Source organism: Ursus maritimus, unplaced genomic scaffold, assembly GCF_017311325.1.
Source record: "Ursus maritimus isolate PB19 unplaced genomic scaffold, ASM1731132v1 scaffold_1, whole genome shotgun sequence".
NCBI lineage: Eukaryota > Metazoa > Chordata > Mammalia > Carnivora > Ursidae > Ursus > Ursus maritimus.
In genome coordinates this window covers 44,908,475-44,933,847 of record NW_024423343.1, presented here as the reverse complement: position 1 = coordinate 44,933,847, position 25,373 = coordinate 44,908,475, and positions in this window count along the sequence as shown.

Here is a 25,373-nt window from a genome sequence, read left to right as displayed (position 1 = left end):
GATCCATTTCAGGACAATTGTTAGACCAGACATGGCAAAAAAACCTAATGTTTAGAACAATACTTTTTATTTTATATAACATTACCTACTTCACAAAATATTTCTTATGTGTTATCTCTTTTTATGAATACAACTCTGCCAAGGAGATAAAGGTAAAATCTGATATCGGTTTTAGAATGAGAAACCAATGATTAGAAAAATTAGGTGACTTGCAGGGTTTTAACTATTAGCAAGTAATGGAAGCAAAGCTGGGCCCCAGTTCTCCTAATAACATCTCTAGGGTTCTTTCTACTCCATCCTCTAGCTAATCACAGATTTAGAGTATAATCATGGAGCATATCAATATACTTTTGTGGCAAGAGGGGGGATTAGTTTTTCTTTTTTTAATTTAATTTAGTTAGAAATTGCTAAAATTACCAAAGATAAAAATTTATTTCTTCATCAAAGGACCTGGATGGAGCATTTGTTAGTACTTTCTAGGCATCTACTCAACACTTCTCCAATGGCTCCAGATTTTTCTTTGATGAAGGTGTGCTTCTAGGGAAACTGAATCTGCTCAGCTCCATTTTTAGAGCAAGTGTCCTGAGTTAAGCTAATCAGCACTTCTTTTCCTGTTTCTAGTGATTGGTTCAGTTGAGGCATCTGACCTACGCTGCTTCAATCAGACTGAAACCAAAAGATTTTCTGTGAATGGTGGAGAAATTCACTCTTTCTTCCATCCTGAATATACTGAAGAAAAATGGAAATCTTGGAAGGCTGGGATCACCAGGTAAGATAAACTACAGAGATAGAAAGTGAGCCCTTGGTGATACTAAGTCTTGCATGACCTGCTTCACTTACATGAACCAGTAAATTATTTAGGCAAGTTCAGATCAGGTTTTTAGTCATTGGCTACTGAAAACATCCTGATTATTGATGAATTCATTAGTTCTGAACCGAAAGTAGTTCTAGTCATTCTCAGTAATCTATTCTTATGTTTAAAAGAAACTGCTCTCAGAGATACGATCAAATTCCCTAGACGGTGAGTAGTATATTACGACAATTACTGACTTTTATTGTATACAGATGCTTAAACAAAGCTTGACTTCTTGTTGAATTCTCAGTGAAGTAATGTGACTGGCTATCAGGAATCTTTGTAGAAGGAATCTTTGTTTACTTCTTAATTCATACTGTAGTCTCAGTTCCTCCAACGAAATAGTGTGAATTCCTCACGTTTTTTAGTAAGACTTATCTTCAAGACTTTACTTATGGGTCTACTGTATTATCTCCTTAATGAATCCACATAGTTAGTGAACCCTGAAAATGGATGAACTACAAATCTTGAACTCTGTGAAACATTGTGGGACAAAATAAATTGAGAAAATCTGTACATTTTCAAGAATAGATCCATCTAACGCTGAAATTTGCTTTTCTAATATCATATATCTGAAATAAAGCTTCTCTGTATTTATTGCATAGAATAATTCTAATAGTTTTTGTGTAAAATAATGATTGGTTCTTAAATGACAAGATATAACAGATTCTTTGGGTATTATTTCTTTTTTCATTTTTTAAGTCTTCCCCTCATATTTTGCACAATGCATTCCTTAATAGATACCAAATAAGCATTCTTAATGAATCACCTAATGTTCTTAATGGACATCAATCTCATTATTATAGAATAAGCAAAGCAAGATTTTTGAGAAATAATATGTGATTGGAAAATATTTGGTGATATTGATTCATGATGTATCAGTGAGTACCTATCATTTTCCCTAACATCTAAGTCAGTAATAAACATAATAGCAACAACTTATTGGGGACTTATGATGAGCCAGGCACTGTTTTAGCTATATTAACAGTTCATTTAACACTTATAATTATGCTATAAAACACATTACTATTTGGTCCATTTCATAGATAAGGAAACTAAATGTCTGAAGTTTCTATATAGAATTATTTAAAATTCTTGACAAAGGATTACGTAACTAGTGAGTGACCAGGCCAGGTTTCAAACCCTGGCAGTCTAACAAATGCCATAAAATCTGGGAGCATATGCCACTGGCATCTTACAGGAAGCATAGAGGGTTCCCAAAAAAGGGATGTGGAATTCAGGCTTAAATAAGAGCCTGTATCCTGAAACCAATATTGCGCTATACGTTAACTAACTAGAATTTAAATAAAAATTTGAAGGCAAAAAGTGTCTATAAAACTCATCCTGTACTGTACTGTCTGCCTCCTCTCCATGTCTATTCTCCATTAATTCCCTTAGTCCAACAGCACTTGCTTCTCTTGCTTCGCCCCCCCCCCACACAAAATATGTCTATATCATCTATAGTTTTGGATGTTTCTGGTTTGTAATCTATCTTTTGTGTCCACATTTGTGGTTTTTTTTTTCCTCTTTCTGGGTCAGCACAAATAATATGGATTGTATTGTAATCTAATATACTTGAAAACCCTGGTAGTCTGGCACTCCCATCCTCCTGCTTTGTTACTCTGATTCTTTCACAAGGAATTTTGTAAAAGTAACACCACCAGTCACCTGAGTGGCCTCCACATTCCAAACTACAAGACTCTGGGTTAGGTCCAGTTTTCAGGGCTCTTGGTTTATAGGGTTTGAAATTTACCCTGTGGGTATTAACTTTTTATAAAAGTCCCAGAGGGTGATAATTTAAGATAGCTCTTCTCTCCCTTTCCAGAGCTAATCAGAATCCTTGGAATAAGGAAAGTGGTGATAGATGGGGAAAATGCTTATTACTTGAAAGGAATTAGGCATTTTTCTCTTTGAAGTGCAGAATAGTCTGACCATTTGGGGGTAATCTGGAACATCAGCAGGAGAGGCTAGTTCACAGCTTTGCCCAGTTCGTCACAGGACTTTCTAGAGTTACCCCAGTATTTTTAATTGAGGGCTTGGAATGCAGAGAGTTTGCAACCAAAGCATATCTCAAGTCTGGTCTTAACTAACAAACAGATCCCAGCTATAAACCATGAGTACCAGCCCCTCCCCAGAGGATTGGAGTTACAGTGCATCTGTTAAAGCAGCAATTTGAAAGTGAACAGAAAAGTTAAAGTTTACAGTCTACCTTTTTAAAAATTCAATATAATTATGCTTTGTTATAGTTTCTACAAATAGATTTTTACTGAATTGTTTCAGGAATGTTCTGACTGACTATAATTGTATGGCTGTGTTGTAATGTTATTCAGCTACTTGGCTTCGGACTCTGGAATGACTGAACAGGAAAACAAATGACCTAACTGAGTGCAGAATTTAGTTTGTTTGGGTGATAATCAGGGCCTTACATTTTTATGGCTGTTGGAATTCCCTTGTCAATATATTTATCTGAGAGCTGTGCTTTTAACATCTGGAACGTATATGATCATGAGCGTGTCTTTAAAAGGACAAACTCTATTAAGATTACCATTAACATGACTATCAACTTTTAAAATGATTGATGTTTAGTTAATGCCTCAATGCTGTGTCTTAGAACTTCTAAAAATATAACATGACTAGATCCTTAATACTAGACTATAGCTTCACGGCTGTTGCCATGTGGAATGATAATCAGAGTCGGTCAAAAAATGATCTATTATTGTACTAAGTAAAATACAACCAGGGAGCCAACTTGGCAAACTAGCAAACAAAAAATAAATAAATAACTGAGACAAACTTTTGGTTTAAAAACATCAGATAAGGAATTCTATTTGCTCAAATGTTTCCTTTGAATTTATAATTGCTATTATTAACATATTTTTTTTAAAAAGTCAAGAATTTTTTTCCTTCCTACATAATTTCACCCACACTTCTTTGATTATATGTTCTAAGATAATAATCATAGTTGCCGGTAGAGGCTTAGGAATTTTATAAACATCAATCAATGTCACAGCTAGAAGTTGATGAATCAAAGAATACAGCCATAAATTCCAAAGTGCCTTCCCTATGACACTACTCAGTCATTGCATTAAGAATCATTTTAGATTAAAGTAAAAGGCACTGCGTCTTTATCAGGGCCGACAGGGTTATATTATTATCTGGTGTAAAAGAAGAAGATGAGGAAAGGAAGGACAAAGTTCCTCCAATATCTCATTTGAAAAGAGATTTAGTTATAACCCTTATTCGGCTTCTTCACCCTCAGGCAAAACCAGCACAGCTCTTGGGCTACAGAAATTCTGGTGAAGTGAAATAGAAATACAGAGTGAGGGGTCTTCGGGCCTGTAGATTAGAAGCAAGGGGGGTGATTTGCTCTGTAATCTGCTAATCTCAGGTCTCACTTTAATTCCCACATGTTCTAATGTGTGGGGTGAAGTGGAGGATAGGGGCGCCTGGGTTCATCCCCTCTTGAAGAAGGCTTATTTAGTGCAGGAGCCATACGACATGAAAAAGTAGCCAAACAAATTAGAAGCTGCGGTTTCAAAAGATACAGTCCATAGAGGGTTCCAGGGAGGACAGTATGCTTTTAAATTATTTGTCCCTCACAGTCCAAGTCAGAAACTCTAAAACATTGCCAAGTTGTATCCTTTACTCACAACAGAACTGAAGTAAGAAACTGAGCTCTCTGTGGTGGTTAAAGTATGTTATTAAAGTTTCCTACACCTAGAGCTGAAGCACTGAGCCTGGAGAACATAGATGTTTCTTCTTCAAAACTGCAAACATTCTGTAGTTTCTGGCAGTAAAACAGTATTACTTGTGGAGTCTAGATTACCTTAAATGTCCCACATCAACTCCTGTATATCTTGGAATCTATGCAGCTCAGGGTTAATTCCTACTAACTGCCTTGAAAGGAAAACTCATGAAAAGACCTGATGGGCTATCTCTAGATTCTCAAAAACATATTAGTTTTAAACTTTCAATAGTTGATTGAAGAAAGCAAGCCAGTGTCTCACTACAGGGCGTTGTTTACCTAGCTCACACAAACGACCGGTTTACAAACTCTTAGCTCAGTGTAGCCTTTCATAGTCAACCGGGTCTTATGTAAAATATTCTTAATATCATCTTTGCCTAAAACAGAGGTTGTCGTGGAGACATCATCATTTTCTACTGGCCGTAGTTGAAATGTGTGAAGTCCTTGGTAAAACTAACAAATTCTTCTCACACATCCTATCTTTCTAACAAGGCAAATTTATGTCACATGGTGTAAATCATCTAGAAGCAGTCAACTCAGAGATTAGAAACTATGCAGTATATTTCTGTTACCTGGGCACTGATTGCTCTTTTACTCTGGGGGAGACAGCATCCTTCAGTAAATTAACTGAAGAACTCACATTTACCCAGGATAGTGTTGACTTAGATGCTTCGACATGACACAGTTAATTCCCAGATGTATCCATGTTTTCCTGAATTTCATTTTGCTTAACCCTCTGTGAAATAAAGTGTAAATATCAGGAAGAAAAGAAAATATTATGAAACTGAATATGGCGATTTAAAAATAATTGTTAGAATTTTTGTGAGCAATTCAAAATAATTAAAACAAATTCTATCATAACAGATTTCAAAGAGAGTCTTTGGATTCAGTTTCCAGGGCCAGTAAACTGCTGCGTTTGTGATATTTCATTCAAATTGATAGTTTTGGGAATATCTCTCTGAAATCATTATAGTTCTGATATTCCTATATTGCATCTACTATAAAATGCATAATCTCCTTAGACCGAAAAAGCCAAATCAGGTAATTCTTGCCATTATATATATATATTTTTTTTAATCTTTTCCTGAAAGACTAATTCAGTTGTCCTAAACTATTTATTCTGGAAACTTTTAAGATAATCTCAAAATGTAGTCTAATTTATTTCCATGAAAATAAGACCTTATTCCCCTAGGTTATAAATACTTTTACATGTTGAATATCACCTTAATATCATATTTGGCTTCTTTCTCAAAAAAAATGAATCACTCAGTTGAATATTTTTCATAAGAAGCATGCAGATTTTAGACACAATTATGCCACTACTGTGTCTAAGCTCTCTCTCTCATCAAGAAAATGGCTCAAAATAGAATAAGCTCTTCACTATGCTCATTGATCTCGCCTTGATTCCACAAAGAGATTCTGTGTTCTAGCATGTACAGTCTTAAAACAGATCCTGTGCTATTAATGCGTCAACAGAGCCTATATCATAGGACTTTAAGACCCAAACTCAGAAGGTTCTGACAGATAAAATTCCTTTATTATATGCCATAGTGCATGAATTAGCTCCACCCTTGCTTTTACAGTATCTGAATAATTTACAGACTATTTTAGATTAATACCCTATATCAGGTAGACAGAGCTAGTGTCCACTTGTATGTTGGTGGTTTGATTTATGATAGAAAACCAAGACTCAGTATAAAAAACAAATTAAACACTTGGCTAATTATTACCAGAAAGAACAATTTAGGCGGAATGAAATGAAAATTAAATCATATGTTTTGAAAGAATTTGTCAAAGTTTAAATTAATATTAAAATACTCCTTCTGACAAGTTAACTAATGCTACCATTTTGGGATATTTTGCTGTTATTCATCCTAAAAGTTTCACTAAGATACACTCTACCCAAAAAAAGAAAGAAAGAAAGAAAGAAAGAAAGAAAGAAAGAAAGAAAGAAAGAAAGAAAGAAAAGAAAAGAAAAAAGGAAAATGGGGGAGGGGAGTTCAAATATTTGTGGATGTTTATGAACAACAAGGTGATAAAATAGTAATGGCATATCTTTAAAAAAATTATGTCAAAACCAGCGCTTCCACTTTTAATGTTGCAATACATTGAAAATCTGCCCAAGGAACTTGGCAGTGAAAATGCTCTCTTAATTTTAAAAATAAAAATGGCCCTTCCCACAAGTTCTGCTATAACTCAATTCTCTTTGGAAATAAGATGGTCTTTTACCACGTAGTTTTCATTCTTTGTAGTTACTTTTACCTCATCTGTATTATTAATATAACCTATTTTTTGAAGAAATTTATTTTGCTCCTTTTAAATATTAGTAACCCTCCAGTTCTTGTGGTGCTGGATTATCACTTTTTAATTTTACTTTATTTTTTATGTATTTTTAAGTACGTTTGTATATATTTATTTATTTTGTCTCATGCTATTTATTAAAAGACTATAACCTGCCCAGGACTATGTTGTGGACAGAAAAGAGCATACTTAAAAAGCTTTCCCTAACTGATTTGTGAATTGTGACACCCAGCACTCCCCTAGCTTGAGCTCCCAGACCAGACACCTTCTGTATCCCAACGGGGTTCCTGCAGTCCTGTGTTCCTCAGACGCAGATGCTTTTTTCTCAGTTGTGGGACAGTCCAGTTTTAGTCTGAGGAAATAAACCAATAGACGTGCCAGTTTGCCATTTTGTCAGCTCCTGTCATTTTTGTAATTTAGTATTGTGAGTCACTTTAAATCCATTTTGAAATTAGTCATGGTGTAATTATGTTTTCTTCCAAATGACAAAAATTACAGTTAATGTCTTTTCCCAGTCCCTTCATATTATACCATTTTTGGATACCTGTGAGTAATGTCAGCCACCATCTCCCTTCTCCTACAATCCGTCCATACCTAAACAAGAGCAGCATCCCTGACTCTTCAGCACGTCAATTGACCGTGTACTAAAAACAACTCCATTCCCCTTTATGATACCTGACCCTTTTGCTCACAGTAAAATTCCTACTTCAGCTTCAAGTCAACTCTAAGTCAAAGGACCATAATGATAACATTAAATTATGGCCAAAGTAAAATAGATTCCTTTCCAGGCTAATATGACAGGGAAGGAGAAAAAGACTTATTATATATAAATCACAGCAATAATTAGAACTTATCTTATTTAGCTGTTTCCCCAGGTACTATCATAATATGAAAATAGTCCTAATTTTGGTAAAATTTTAAGATTATTTATATTGCATAACTAATATGATTTAAGTTATCATTTGGGTTGAATTATGTTCTCAAAACTTCTCTATTGGATTTATTTTTATAAACAGCCGCTGTTTACACTGTGTTAATTCCTAACGAGCTTGCTTATCAGGTGGAATTAAACAGTTTCTCATTTGCTTATAGCTTGTAGTAAAAGATACACAGATTATTGAACTAACTTTTGAAAAACATATGTGCTGAGATTGCTCTCCAACATATCTTTTAAAATTAATTGTATTTTTAGTAATCATCATTAATTCAGTCTAAAATAATTTGTCGCACTTTTAAAACATGTAAACATTTCCAAGGACATTTGGAGTACATTATATCTAAGAAAAGCCCCAAAAAAGTAAAATTTTTTCATGCATAATGTTTTATAGTACATCTCAAATTTTTGTATTTGTGTTTTCTTTTTACCCACTGCAGTCTTTCTAGTAGTCAGTTATACACTGTGTAGGGAGAAATTTTAATATTTAGTCATTGTTTTACTCTGCAAACATATACTGAATTCTAACCATATACTATGAAATATGCTAGTCACAAAGAATACTGAAACAGTTGGAAGAAAGGAAACACATTGAGCATATGTATAAAGTAGGTATTGTAAGGTATTATAAATTATATTACAAGCCTCTTATATTTACTATATCATATTATTGGATTCCTTATAAAGTATTATTTTATACCATATTTTATACCACAGTACTGCATAAGGTTTTGTAAAATACTCCAAGTGGGAAATATGATATGCGGAATGATGTAACAAATATCTATGTAGCCATTGCTCAGCTTTAGCATAATTAATGTTTTCATGTCTTTGCTTCATATTTTTTTAAATGAGTGAAGCATTACAGATAAAATTGAAGCTCTCTGCACAACTCTCTTGGATTCTCTCTCCTCCTCCTTTCCCTAGAAGTATTCACTAACTTGAATTTCTGTTTCAGTATTGTAAGTCATGATTTTATACTTTTAATACATAGGTATTCTAAAACAATACTTGGCATTAATTTGCATATTTTTTATACTTCAGTAAATGGCATTCAACTTTATGTAACTTAATTCTTTTCCCACATCAATATTACGCATTTGAGATTTACCTACATCAAATTAATTCTAATAATTTCCAGGTGAAACCATTGATTTGTGAGAAATTTTATGTGTTTCCGTATTAGTATGTGGGAAGCATTTCTCTAGGGTGTATTCTTGGAAATGGAATTGCTTGGTAGGGTATAAGGTAAATTTAATCTGTAACCTTTCCAGAGCAGCGATACCAATTTATTCTTCTCTCAACATTGTATAAAAGTTTATGTTTCTTTCCATCCTTGCCAACTGTTGTGTTTTCAGAACTTTATATTTCTTGCCAAACTGATGAGCATGAAGCAGTAAGTTGTCGTTTTGATTAGTGGATAAATGGATTCCTTTTCACAGGTTTATCAGCTTCTTGATTTTCCTCTCATGTATATATTTTCTGTTCATATTCATAGACCAGTTTTCTACAGGCTGTTGAGGGTTTTTTTTGTTTTTTGGTTTTGTTTTTGTTTTTGTTTTTTTTTTTTTGCATTTTAAATACCAAAGGTCTAAAAACAAAGGTGCCCATAGATAACCAGCTAAAGCACCATAATAATTTATAGAAGCTTTTAAAGTCCTTAAGGTTGTCATGAAAACTAAATCAGCTAAAGTATATAAAGCATTTATCAAGCCTGGCACATGATATGCACACAATGACATTCACCACAACCATCATCATCATCATTCTATTGTCTTATTATATATCAAATTACCATAAATATAGTTATCTATTTCCAGACTCCATACTTAACCACCAATTCTCTTTGGTTATTAGGTAACTGGTATCTATTTTCTATTCCTTTAATTTTATATTTTTGTATGATTTTGTTTTACATGTGTGCTTTGTAACAAGCATATTACATGACTTTAGTTTTTCAAATACACTTATTTCTAACTTTATATGTACATGAAACATAGTTATACTCAAGTGATTACTAATATATGTAGGCTTAATTATCTTAACCTTATTTTATAATTTGTTTGATTTCATCCTCTTCTTTTAATTATTTTTTCTACTTTCTTGTCTACTATTGAACTGATAATAGTTTTCTGTATTTTCCTTTTCCCCTGTGATATTTGGAAGCCATTCTTTCTATAGTTGCTTTTATGTTTTTGACATACATTCTTAACTATAAATTTTTCTGTCAAGGCCTAAAGTAATCATTTTTATTCTCCTCCTGAACACTGCAAGTTCAGCATGCTCTAATTACTCATCATGTGGCTCTTCAATCTTGATATTTTTGTCTGTAGTTTCATATTTTGATTAACATAAAAAATGTAATTCAGTTTTTCAGTGGAAATAAATTGTATTTTGTTTTCTTTCCCACCCTCACTCTACATTTCTTTTTGCATAGTGAGTAGTTTTTCTGAACTGTCTCTAATCATCCCTGGGGCACTGTAGTTCGCAACCAGATCTAGTGAGTATGCTTTATGGGTTCCTACCCCACAGGGATATTAGAGATACTGTGGGTTCCGTCTTCAGGGTGGCGCTTAGCTCAAGTTACGGACTCAGGGCTGAATGCTCCCTTCTCAGTCTATCACACTAGCCAGCAGAATCGCAGACAGAAGATAAAATGACAAGCATGTTGGGGATCTTGGCTGGCTCCGTCAGTAGAGCATGCAAGGGGCTGTGGGTTTGAGCCCCATGTTGGATATAGGGATTACTTTAAAATCTTAAACAAAAACAAATGACTAGCATGTTTTTGCAGCCTTATTTTATAAGTGGCATACTGCCAGCTACCTTATACCTAAGCTATAAAGCAGTGTGCCTGGTTTTGATCACTCTCAATTCTCATGTTTTGTTAAATATTTTAATACTCATTATCCCAAAGGGGCCAAACCATGATATACTTCTGCTGGTTTCCAGACCCCGACCCTTCAGCCTCACTTACTCCTTTGCATTTCTTTTTTTTTTTTTTTTTTTTTGTTCTGGCATTTATTTATTTATTTATTAAACAATTTTAAAATTTATTTATTTTTTTTAATAATGATTTTTTATTATATTATGTTAGTCACCATACAGTACATCCCCGGTTTCCGATGTAAGGCTTGATGATTCATTAGTTGTGTATAACACCCAGTGCACCATGCAATACGTGCCCTCCTTCCTACCCATCACCGGCCTATCCCATTCCCCCACCCCCCTCCCCTCTGTAGCCCTCAGTTTGTTTTTAACCCTAACTCCTTTGCATTTCTGGTTCTATTACTGGCTCACAGAGATACCTAGCTTATTTTTGAGGCTCGTATGTCTTTTAGATGTGTTCAGGTTTTATTTATTTGTGTTTGCCTTTGGGTGTGCAACAGAGAAGAAGCATCAAACCAAGAACATCCTGTGCCATTGTTAGCCTAAGTCTTGAATCGGTTCTTCTAATTCCGGATATGCTTAAAGTCCAAATTTCGTATGGACGAAAAGAACTATGACTTATACTTTATTTTACACAGTCCTTCATGAAACCGTGGGGTGCTTAACCATGGGGTGCTTAACAATGAGGATGATTCAAAATAAATGACCAGTTGATTAGTTAACTGTATGGATATTATCAAGGTGGTTACTTTTTGTGAGGGAGCAGTCTCTATCATATTACCTGAAGTATATTAATGAAATTTTATGATGGCTATGAGTATGCACTTATATAAAGGCAAAAATAGCTCCTCTTTTTTTTCTGTATCAAATTAAAAAAAATCACACAGTTTGTTAAGTAGAATACTTGACTCGTATTAACTTACCATAGACATATAGTTGTTCAACAATCGCAGTATATTAGAAGATGTAGCAATGGTTAGATGAAAAAGGAAAAAAAAGAGTCTATGCTGTTCTAGTTAAAATTATAATTACTACTTTGATTATGTAACAAGATTTAATTTTAGGTAAGATCGCATATTTACATTTATTTTTTCTTGTTTCCAAAATCAGGTATAAAATTTTCTAAACTCCTCCTGTCATACACTGACCAATTTAAACTTATTCAGCTTCCTTTAAATATAGACTTACTTTCATCACTTGTTGGAGGCAACAAGTCTACTACTTGTTAATAATGGGCTGTTTTATCACTTTTTTGTGTTTTTATGTAATTTCTATGCTATTAGCTATGTCCATTTCCCACTATTACATTATATACTTGGCAGCAATTATCTTGATTGATTTAGTTATAGATAGGTACTGCTGCTGAATACAAAAGTTATTAAAATAAAACCTTACATGTTTCACCCCTTGTTTAGAACTTTAACATATATTAGCTCATTGAGTTCTCAAACCAACAATATGAGAAAAACAGTCTAAGCATTCTCCCTGCACTTTATAAATGAAATACAGTGACCTCAGATAATAATCTGTCTACCTACCCACAGCAACATTGGAAAATAACATCCCGATAATTTGGTTCAAAACCGTTTTCCTTCAGACATTGCAAAAATATTGAAGTAAAAGACAAATGATAACGGTAAGATACAACTGACTCTAAATTACAATGAAGATCATGAATTACTTGGGTTTTGTTTTTTTTTCGGATTTTAATTTTAATGAGACTTTCTGTACATAGATAACCATTCTTTCTTTCCCCCTCTAATGGTTTCTGGCCCGGTCAGTTCCGCCAGAGGTGGTCCAAGAAATGTATGCTTTTCCAGTGACACCTCTTGGTAGGAGTCTTCCAAGGACTCAGGCCTGAACTGTTCTCAGCAAGGGTTCAGTAATTTTAAAAAAGAAGGGAGGGTTTCAGTAATGAAAAATTGTAAATGTTAGAAAACTAGAACAATAGGGGCGCCTGGGTGACTCAGTCGTTGGGCGTCTGCCTTCGGCTCAGGACATGATCCCGGCGTTATGGGATCGAGCCCCACGTCGGGCTCCTACGCTGGGAGCCTGCTTCCTCCTCTCCCACTCCCCCTGCTTGTGTTCTCTCTCTCTCTCTGTTAAATAAATAAATAAAATCTTAAAAAAAAAAAGAAAACTAGAAAAATAATTGTATTACTTGTAAAGAAAGGGTGTATGTAGTTCTCTACTGAGAACATTGGAAATTACTTTCGGGCAAGAAAATAGATGGGTTTTCCAATGTTTTTTGATAGGGAAGAGTTATATAAACAGAAAAAGATTTACTCACTTGAATTTTTTTAGCAGCAGTAAAGACATGGGTCAGATTGCATATTACATAAATGATCATATACATACAGATATATATTATAGTATTAGACTTTGTGTGAAGTAAAAATGGATACACCTTTGACATCTAGGATGAATATATGCATGTATAAATATAGGTATTCTTCATCATACTGAAAAAAAGTATCACATATATGTCATACATACATTTTCAGAGTGCATGATACTTGGGGAAAAAAAAGGAAGCCAAACCAACTAGCCCCTGCTCATGTGAATGATTGTGTAAGAATGGCAAGGAGCAGGATAAATTTGAAAATTTATCATACAATACAAAGGTTTCCAGTGTGTCTTTCACAATATTATTAACCAGTTCATACTAAATTATGTAATACAGGTTTAAAAAATAATTACCTTTCCATATATTTTGAGGCAGTATAAAATAAGTTAAATTTAACTGCCTGTGAATAATTTCTAGCTAAAATGATTCAGATTGACCATATTTTCATAACCTCTCATTCCTAATTTTCCTTATGGACTCATACTTAATGTTGAAGGTCATATATTTGTCTTTTAGTCTTTATTGTTTTCCATTTGCATTATTATGGCAATTAAATGAAAACAGTGTCAGGCAATAAGATGTATTAAGTACAGTATGCCTGAGGATATAATATTAAACACAGATTCTGCTGTTACTATCAAAGTGGATATTAAAATAACAGTGCTACTTTGAGAGTAATGCTACTTTGGAGAATATTTTCTAATAAGCTCACCGTAAAATGACGAATAATTATACTGACCTCATAAGGTTTCTGTGGAATATACTTAATAAGCTATTGGAAACTCTATTCAGATATAAAGTTTTTCAAGACTATATCATAATCATGATTATTGTCAAAAACCACCAAAAATGAATATGATTTCTTGACAAAATTAAATCTAGCAATGAGAAAAATAGACAATCTAACTACACATTATTTGGTTTTTCAAATAATGACCTTGCTTACTTGATAATAAATGCTCCAATCACATTCCCTCTAAGAGGTTGGGCATACATAGATTTAATGTCAGAGTCTAGGTCAACGAAAACAACTGCAGTAATTATCATTATTTCACCATCATCACAGTTGAAACACTTTGAAAAATTAAGCATTAAAAATAGTAGACATTTAGAATACCAGAAAGTTCTGTGACTGAAAATGTCCCATTGGCCTTAAAAAAAAAATGTAATTAGCATGTCTCATGCCTACCTCAAGAGCCTTGTCATCATCTTATTTTGTTCATTAAGCTGCAGAATAAGAATGCGAAGATCATTAATCAAATTGATATCATGTATATGTATATATAAATGACAAATGGATGTGCAGGTAAGATTTAGATGACAAATGTGGAGAAAGCCCTAACGCAATATTGAAAGTTTTAGAGCTTTAAAAATTCAAAGGATGACCTTTAAAAAGATACTCCCCGTATGGTTTTTAGAAGCCATAAATAAACATTAGAATCTAATCATATTAGTACTCATAAAACAAAACTATAGGTATCAGACATGATTGTCTTCAAAATACAGGTAGAAAATTCATGCAACCTGTTAAATAAACAACATCATCATGCCCTTAAATTTGTGACATTTTCATTTTCTTCAAAATTTTTGTCTTAGAAAATCATGACTCTGAAATTAAAATATTTTTATTTCAGTTCTTCTGAATATCCGCATCTTGTGAAATCAGTCATCCATGCCTTCTTACCACCCTGAACAGTGTGGGACAACCACCGTGTCCCTTTGTCAGCTATACCCAAGCCCACTATCAGTGAAACAGAAGCAACTGGTCATTAGGCAGCTCTAGAATTTTGCCTGGCCTTCATCTTACTGAAATTCACCCCCAGTGACACCTTGTTTTATTTTGATTTGTTTTTCACGTTACCCCTTTGAATGTGCTTTTGGTTTGTGGAGCTTACTTTACTTGGGAAACCTAGGCTAACATCATGGCTACAGTAAAATATATTCTCATTACATTTTCCTCATCATGCTCTATTATTACCTCCAAAATGTGTGCTTTTCCACTGCCAACCACTTCCAAAAACTAGATTCTACATTTATTATTCAGAATAATGACCATCCCCTATACCTCAGGGTAAAATTACCTTTATTAGACTGGATGCTTAAACAAATATGCACATACACAGTAGTGAGTGCATGGATGTGTGTGTATGTGTGAAATGTGAACATTAGCAAAGGAAGCAATGAGGGATAACTCCTAATTTACAAGGCTTAAAGTACATTTAAATACAGTGAATAACCCAAATTATCATTGTCCCTGTGAAAGTTATGAGTGAAGCAATCAAGCTCCAATGTCATGGCTTTATAGGTCATCTTGGCCCTGAGAACAGTGGGGACCTCTTTTAAATTCTGAGCAACTGAATTTATTTTGAACTATAAGGAGTGCTACCTGTGCCGTATAATTTTGGGAATACCACACGATGACCTACTCCCAATGACTATCATGGTGATACTGTAAGAAATGTCCATCACAGAGAAAATAATATTTATTCACCCCTAATTTATAAAGCATGAAATATATATTTGGGAAAATACATAATCTTTAGAAGATTCAGAAGATCTTTAGGAACAATACATGTTACTCTAGGATAGGGAAAAGTCCTGGCAAATGTCTGTAGTCTCTTCCATTATGGCAATATTTCCCAAAGTGTTTTCTGCAATATGTTAATGAATTATATAAATAAGATTCATTATCAAATAATTTTGGAGAAATAAATTAAGTTTCATTGGGGCTTTTTTGTGTGTGTTTTTCTATGTTAATGTGCATCTTGCAAAGGTATGTAACATTTTCCAAACTCATTTAAAAACGATTACTTTTGAGACCCACATCATTCTTTGATACTGGAAAGTTAAGACACTTTTGAAACGTAAGAACTGTTAAAGGGAAACGTAAGAACTTTTAAAGGGAAACTGTTAAAGTGTTGTTTTCTGGTGAAATAAGGTTCCATCTCTATTAATCTCTTTGGTTTCTGTTAAGTCCAGTCTTTCTTCCAGGAGCCAAAAACATCACATTATCCCTTTTTTGCTCCCCACTTTCATTCCCTTTGGACACTCCCACCTAAATGGTGAGATAAGACAGCCAGGGCTATGGTCCTGCTTTGGAGGTACCCTAGACTGAGAAGGGTTGGCACAAGAGGCTCTTGGTGTTGGAGAAAATTATCTGGCTTCTTGTTCCAGTCCTCATGCTCATTTGCTTTTCTGTCAACTAAACTGCTTTTCTCATTAGGGGATAGGATTAATGGACATGAGGCCAAAATGGTCATTTACCTGCTTGAACTTAGGCTTGCCTTTAGGGTTGCCATGGAGTCCTCCATTTGACCCTGTATAGCTAATATAGGCCTTCCAAAGGCATTTTGTATCTCAGCCTAATAATAATAATGTTTATTAACCAGGCCTCCAAATCTGTGCATACATTTCCCTTAGGTGTCTCATAGGGCAACAGAAGACAAATTAAAGATAGATTATTAGTGCTCCAGGCTATCTCAACCAATTTCTACAATAGATTCTTAGAAAATAGTTGTTGATGAATCAGTCTCCTATCATCTCTGTATTTTTTGCTATCAGCGCCATACTCATAGCCACCAAATTTCAACATCTTTGACCTTTCTGTCCCATACCTTAACCTCTAATTCAGTGCCATTTCTTTTAAAAAGTTCCCCAGATTTTCTTAGTTTGGGTATGTTGCTTTTATGAATAATCTGTTTACACATTTTCACTAGATGATGAGCTTATTGAGGCAAAGGACTGAGTTGTTCATCTTGTTGTTCACAGAAACCATTATAATAGTAAATGTATGTTGACAAAGAAGGACAGAAACAAATGTTGAAATGAGTGAATAAATAAATTAACATATGAAAGAGTTCAAGTTTTTCTTTATAATTTTCTGATCCAGTCTTAATGACACTACACTTTTACCTCAACTATAACCATTATCTTCTATAATGAGTATCTTGTTCTTTGTTTTTCCCTTTTCAATCCGTTACATCCCCTGCTGTCTTATTATAATACTTCATCTGTCTGATCATTTCACCCTTTTGTATGAAAATTCTCAGTGACGCCCAAATGATATAATCAGTGATAAAATCCAAACAGAAACAGACACATACTCAACCTCTATCTTGTATAATAAGAATACATGTTACCTGGAATGGTATAAACCATTCTCTCTCTCTTTCATGATGTCACTAGCTCTCCCACGGGTCTACTGTCTTCTCTGAACTCTTTCTCTGTCCATCAGATTCCTGAGCCCATTTTTATTTTCTAGCCATAGCCATCATGGCCCCTTTAGATTCTTTTCCAGATCATGACAGTTGTGCTTTAATCTCCACCACTCACTGGCCTATTCTTACTGTATTTCTTAACTCAAACTCACTGGCCTGGCTTGATCATTTGCACAAAATATTTTAATATTTGCACAAAATATGTGTTCTCTGAGAGCATGGAAGGGAAGCAGCGTCTTGTGATTAAGAAACATGACCTGTAAAACCCACCTTAGCAGAGCTGTGGGCAGAGCAGGTGATCTGAGAATAAAATGCGGAATGAAAAGCACTAGTGCTAGATTCAGTTGACATGGCTAGCTGTCACAAGCTCTCTGTCCTTGGGCAAGTTTCTTAATCTTTGTTACCTTGATATCTTCATTTGTATACTGGTGATTCTAATAAGATCAGCCTGGAATATGAGGGTGCTCTGGCTGCGATATCTGCCACCCCACTGATTGCCAGGGTTGATTCATCTGATCTGGATGGCTAGGCAGATGTCCCCTTCTTTCCTCACGGCTCCATGTGCATCCCTCTAGAACATGTGTGCTCGGTGGGAGAGGACGACCTTCCCTGGTAGGAGAGGATGGTTGTTGGGTCAAGTGTATGTGAGAAGTATATAGCACTCCTCTGCTAGGACCTCCAAACTTGTTCTCTAATACGACCAACTTCATAGGATTAGTATAAGCATTAAATGACCACACATAGTGCATAGAAAATAACAAACCAGGGGCACCTGGGTGGCTCAGTCGTTAAGCGTCTGCCTTCAGCTCAGGGCGTGATCCTGGACTCCTGGGATCGAGTCCCGCATCGGGCTTCTCCGCTGGGAGCCTGCTTTTTCCTCTCCCACTCCCCCTGCTTGTGTTCCCTCTCTCGCTGGCTGTCTCTCTCTCTTTAAAAAAAATAAAAATAAAAATAAAAATAATACAAATGTGTTTCCTATTCCTTAAGCTACAATCTAAAATAGTGACAAAAATACAGAAAGCTACTGTAATGGATGTATGTCTGGATTTTTAACTACCAATTTTTGAACATTCTTCCAAACTGGGAGGAATATGTTTTTAATTCCAAAACAGAAAACCAAGCGGTCACGTAGTATCTGTATTTAGCCCCATGCGACTGAAGCTATACTCAATTATACAGAATCAGGTAATTGGTGCTTATACTAGGAGTCTTAGTGGCAAGGTGAGGGTTTGGGCTAAGTCTAGAAGCAATTCAGTGGAGTCAGGGAGAGTCCACTTGCCACATCCTCCTGTGGCTGTCTAGTTATTCTGACCAAGCATGTATTGGGTTATAAAGGTAGCTGTGTCTTCTGCTGTCCCACCCTTTGTAGCTGCCAGTATCCCATTTCTGATTGTCCAGCTGTGTTGTTGTTTCCAAGAATCACTCCATATCCATCAAAAATTTCATTTGGGACTTAATTTAGGAGTGTTTTCTGTTGCTTAAAACTGAACAGTCTTACTGATACGTATTTACAGAATAAGGAGAGTAAAAATATGTGGCCATCATATGAAAAAGGTCAATAAAAGTGCATTATATCAAAATATAACACGTTTCAAGAATAGATGGTAAATATAAATAAATGGGAAAAGATGGGAGAAATAGCCTTATAAAATGTCCTTAGCCCATAATAAACTAAGTAAAGTTATTAACTCCTTTATGATCAATCCAGAAAGATTTTCTGAAGTAAGTGAAATCATGTTAGACATTATTTAAGGGAAAGAGAAAAGGAGAGAGAAAGTCAGAAATTTTGGTAATCTTTAATGGAAAATAATTCTAGGCATGTGACATTACATTGAGAGAAGAAAGAAAATCAAAGATGGGAATAAAGAAAAAAATGACATTAGGCTTCCTGGGAAGAAGTTCAGAAAATTGTTTGGATTTTTAAAAAGAAAGAAAAGGAGAGGAATGCTTATTTAGTAGGAGGGTTTGATGTATAGAATAAGGACCTGGGACTTGATCTATAGTGAAACAGAAAGACAGAAATAAACTTCCAGGAGCTAGGAGTGGGTGTGATATGTTCAAAATAACCTGTACCAGAACACCTGTGGCAGTAGAAACAAAGGTAGATTGCTAGGGCAGAGGCTCAGGGGATGAGACGAGAAGAGTATTATAAGAATCTCTTGTGAAATGACCATTTCAGAAATTTTTCTAGAAGAAATGACATCTAGGACAGTGCTGAGGATGGCAAAGGTAGGGGGTCTGGGGGAACTAAATGAAGAAGCAGCAGGATATTACAGTCAAATGTATATGGCGATCAAAGGGAGATGCGCTGAAAATCACTTTATGTCCTCACCTGAGCTGTCAGCAAAATGATACCTTTTTATCCAGTTAGTCAGGTGTTATACAAGTAGGAAAAAGCCAGGAAAAAATGTGAGGGGAATTGATCTTTATCTTATGTAGGTGAAGTTAACAAAAGATCACCCAGTCAAAATCAAAGTGCAAACAGATGCTTAGAGAACTGGACACAAAACATGAGTGTGAGGTCGAAGAAGTAGGATAAAAGTTATCTCTAAATCAGGAGACTTGAATTTTATGGATATGATGACCTGTGGTTGCTCAGGCTTCAAGATACATCCCCGCTTCTGGCTCCTGCATTGGGCATAGTCTTTCTTCTCACATAGAAGTAAGGAAGAAAACAGTGGTCACAAAACTTGAAATCGGAAGAATAAGACTTTTTAGGCTGACCACTGGAAGTATAGGGATGTTCTTATTATTAAAATCTGTTAACTGTGGATCAATCTGAAAGCTACGAAAGTAATTACTTCCTTCTGCTTTTGGTGATATAACTCTGTCAAGTCAAAACCGTATTTCGTTTTTAAGCATTAAGCTTAATATGTAAAATCCCTGACAAAAAAGTTCACTGTGTCCCCTGATTGAAAATTTTATCTTAATATTTAAGTACACAAAGGTCACCTTGAATAATATGCCAAAAGCATCTATTATTTTCAATGATCAAAATTTTAACCAAGTTCCAGCAAAAAGGGGAAAGAATTTCAGTCTATAATACCAAGAAGCTCTTACTCTTAGTTAAAATAGATAAGCTGATAATGTGAGGGCACCATCTTCAGAGTGTAAGATGAAAATCTCTAAAAGAAAATGTGCACCTTTTCATCTGCATTTGTTGTGTGTAATTGAATGTGAAAATCCACATTTGGAAGTGTAGAAGAAAATATCCAGGAAGATGCCAGAGTAGTGTGAATGGACCAAAAAGAAAAATGTTTTATATTGGTATGTCAGGGAAGTTTTCTTCCAAAATATTGCAATAAGCTGTGTCCTAAAGAATAGTTAGAATCTGGCCACGTAAACAGTGGCCAAAAGAACATTCAAGATAAACCAAATTATATGTGTAAACACATCAAAGAAAAAAAGACCTGGAGGCCAGCAGAAAATTTAGAGGGGACTGGAGTGTAATGAGTAAAGAGAAAAAAGTGGCTTCAGGTAAGTAGTTACAGGTAAAGCCAGGTAGAACATGTGAAGGATTTGAATTATTTTTTGAATTATTAAATTATTGAATTATTAAATTGAATTATTAAATTGAATTATTAAAATAAGGGGGATATAAAGTTGAGGTTATCTATGGAAAGTGGTAGAGAAGAGTGAAAACAGAAGCAGGGAAACCTGGAAACATATTGCTATTCCAAGACAGATCATGGCAACTTGGATTGGTAGTGGAAGTGAAGAATAAGAGGAGAATCGATTAAAGTAAAAGGATTTATTGAGGGATTTCAAGTCAGAGTTCAGAAGGGAGAAAAAAGTAGAGGACGATACCAGGATTTATGGCCTGAGCAACTAAGTGGGGTAGGGGTGGTCGTAGTAAATGGATAGCAGAAATTGAGTACTGCATGTGGAAAATCAGATGAGTTTGTAGGTTATACATGTGATAATGTAAGTGAACAGCTGGCTATACCAGACTGAAAATGAAGAAATATCTTCCCTAGAAAAATGAATTTGGAAGCAAACATATGAAGGGCTTTGAGAGCTTATCAGAGTGGATAAAGGTGAAAAGTAAAATGCAAAGATAAGTATGCATAGGATTGAGCCCCAGCATCATAGGAGAGGATTAAGAAAGGTCAGACAGGTAAGAGGAACACCAGGAGAATGTGCTACCTCTTTTCATAAATAGAATGTTTCTAGAATAGATTCTTAGGCTAGGGAAAATCTCAATAAGTAATAAAATTTAGAACATGTTTTTAGTAAACTGATATAAAAATATAAATTAATATAGAAATCTCAAAAACATGATCCAAAAAGAAAAAAAATGATAAATTGGACGTTTATTCAAATTTAAACGTTCTGTATGTAGAAGCCATTGTTAAGAGAAAGGAAAAAAAGATAGATTGGGGGTAGATATTTACAAAACATACATATATGTGTTAGGATGCAAAGTAACAGAAACTCATTCGTTGTTGGTTGGAATGCAAAATGGTACAGCCTCTTTCAGAGACAGTTTGGGTGTTTCTTACAAAACCAGATATAATTTTATAATACTATTCAGTAATTGTGCTCCTAGGTATTTGCCAAACTGGTCTGAAACTTTGTGTCTCCACAGCAATCTCCACATGAATGTTTATATAGCAGCCTTATTCCTGATTGCCGACAACAGGAGGCAAGCAAGCTGTCCTTCAATAGGTGAGTGGATAAATTGTGGTACATTCCTACAATGGAATGTTATTCAGCAATAAAAAGAAATGAGCTATCAAGTCACAGAAAGATATGGATAAATCCTAAATGAATATTGCTAAGTAAAGAAGCCAGATTATAGGCTAGCTTGACGGCCAAGTATCTGATGTTCTGGAAAAGACAAAACACAGAGACAGTAAAGAGATCAGTGGTTGCCAGGAGATCAAATGGCAAGAAGAAGGATAATGAATAGAGAAGCACAGAAGATTTTTACGGCAGTAAATCTGCTGTGTATGACACTTTTGCAGTGTACATGTGATACTATCCATTTTTCAAAATCCATATAACTTTATAGCACAGAGTGAATCTTTATGCAAATTTAAAAAATCATTAGGAGATTAGGGGATCCTAGAATAGAATATAGAACATAACCAGACAATCTAGCCATATTAAAACTATACAAAACAACCTCACTGAAGGAGGTAGAGATGAAAAGTAGTAGCTTTGTAATGAGTGGACTCTGCAAGGCTAAAGGCAAAAGAAACAGTAGTTAAGAATTGTAGTCTAGTTGATAAGGTTGATCCTCATGGGGGTTGGCTTAACAATTCTGATGCTATTATACATGTATACAAGATTTGAAAAATTAAGTAAGGGAATGGTATATGGTGTGACCTGGGTTTATTACTTTTAGAATGGGAGATCACAGATAAACAAGTGGAAGAGGGTAAAATTATCCATGTGGTAATGGATTAGAGTTGGAGACATTAGCACAAACTCACGTTTAACTTAATATAAAGATAGTTACAGGTAGAAATACTTATAGATATGTGTATATACAGAAATAAATATAATACACACATGTAATTCTTTGCTCTGTCATCTGAGAGGGCCTAGAAGCAATGATACCCCAGTAGCAATGAGCACACCTAGTGCCTAGATCTTGGTTTCTAATATCATCCTTTAGTAAAGGAAACCAGGATCTTTGGAGAAATGGCTTATTCTAGAAAGGGGGCAGGAAATATAGAGATGAGCCTGTAGCAACTTACAGTGTCAGAAAATAATTGCTTAAAAAAGAAAAAAAAAAAAAACGCCCACAATGAGGGAGTTATGCCAAAGGAACTCAGAAGCTAGTTGAAAGAGCTACCAGTGGCCAAAGCTGAGACAATTTGAGCAAGAAAATAAATGAAGTGGTATATTATAAGCCACTGTATTAAATAAATGTTCATGAATCCCTACTGATTTAAATACATGATTGAACAGATTTTTAAGATGAGAAAGAATAGAAATCTCCATTGCAGAATTCCAAATAATTAATGTATATACTGTGCCCTCAAAGAAATCGAGAATAACTGTCACTTCTTAAGTGTGGGTCATGTATAGTGACTTCTTTCCAAAGTGTAGAGCATGCAGAAAGGGAAACAAAGAAAAGCTTTGTAGTAGAGAAACTTGGCAAACACTATCTCACGAGGTGACCAAGGCAAGTCACATTAGTAGTATGTACCTTTGCTATGCTCTGATGAAAAATGGCATTTGACTTCTCTGGTCTCCCTTCCTTCCTTCCTTCCTTCCTTCCTTCCTTCCTTCCTTCCTTCCTTCCTTCCTCCCCTCCTTCCCTCCTTCCTCCTTTCCTTCCTTCCACCTACAACCTCAATCTAACCATAAGAAAACATCAGATAAATACCAGTTTAAGAACATTTTATAAAATACCTATCAGTACTCTTCAAAAATGTTAAAGTGTTCAAAAACAAGAAAAGTATGAGAAATTTTCACAGGCAGGTGATACTTAAGGGGGCATGACAACTAAATGTAATGTGGTATCCTGAGTGGGATTCTGGAACCGAAAAAGGACATTGTGTTAAAAACTAAGGAAATCTGAATAAAATATAGGCTTTAGTTAATAATGTATTGATATCATTAGTTGTAGCAAATGTAGCATACTAATATAAAATGATAACAAGTGGATAAATAGTATAGGGCTATAGGAAATCTCTGTACTAACATCACAAATTTCTGTAAATCAAAAATGGTTCTACAATATAAAGTTTATTTGAAGAACAGTACTTAAAAGAGGAAATTATATACTCTGAAGGTGAAATATTTTATCCTCAAAAAATTTGGAAGGAAAAAATACGTATTTTGGAAAGGATACTGCAATTGTATATACGTGGTATTAAGGCTGGTGTGTGATATTTAAGTACAGCCTAAAGCTAACTCCTTGGCTGCAAATTCTTTCATCCTCCAAATATATTACATATACAGCCTTTTGAAAAGATGTGTCAGCAACTTCTGCTGTTTATGGATTATTCCCCAAAACAATGAACGTCTTTGAACTTTTCCTCTGCTGCTGGTTCTTTTTGCCTTTTTAATGAAGATCTTGTGTGTCATTGCTTTTACCTATGCCATTATTTTTCAAAACAATGTGTTTATTATACTTTCCAAATAAATCAGAAAATTATTCCTACTTCAGTAAGAAAATGCCACCACATAATGAATTCACTTTATTTAATTATTTTCACAAAGTATTTTTTATCTGAAACCAAAATAATGTATTTTGCTTTTAAAAAATGATGTACAGATCTTACCCACTGGTATATATTGTCTTAAATATATATGAGTGATAGATTATCTTATTCATGAAAACATAAGAAAATGCATTTGTTCCAAGCTCTTAGTTTTAAAATGATGCCAATCAGGGCGCCTGGGTGTCACAGTCCTTAAGCGTCTGCCTTCAGCTCAGGGCGTGATCCCGGCGTTATGGGATCGAGCCCCACATCAGGCTCCTCCGCTATGAGCCTGCTTCTTCCTCTCCCACTCCCCCTTCTGTGTTCCCTCTCTTGCTGGCTGTCTCTCTCTGTCAAATAAATAAATAAAATCTTTAAAATGATGCCAATCATGAAAGCCAAAAGATTGCACAAAATGAAAAAGCTGTCTTCATGATTAAATATTACTATGTTTTGGATATACATAATTAAAAATCCAATAAGCTATAATTTTTAAAACTGAATATTTTGGTAAGGTTAAGAATGTCTGACTAGTTGCTGATTATTTGAATTGCATTGATCCCATTTTTTTCCTTGTTCACCTTGTGAAGTTCTTTAACCAAAGAAAATAATACAGTGATTAAGTGAAGCCTAGTGAAAATCAAGCCTTAACAAAATTGTTAAGATGGTGCATATTAAAGCATCTGAGGGGTGCCTGGGTGGCTCAGTCAACTGAGCATCCAACTCCTGATTTCAGCCCAGGCCATGATCTCAGGGTCATGAGATTGTGCCCCACATAGGGCTCTGTGTGCAGCATGGAGTCTGCTTGAGATTCTCTCTCTCTCTTTCTCTCTCCCTCTCTCCCTCTTTCCCTCTCCCTCTCTCCTCCCTCCACTCACCTCTCTCTCTGATAAATAAATAAATAAATAAATAAATAAATAAATAAATAAA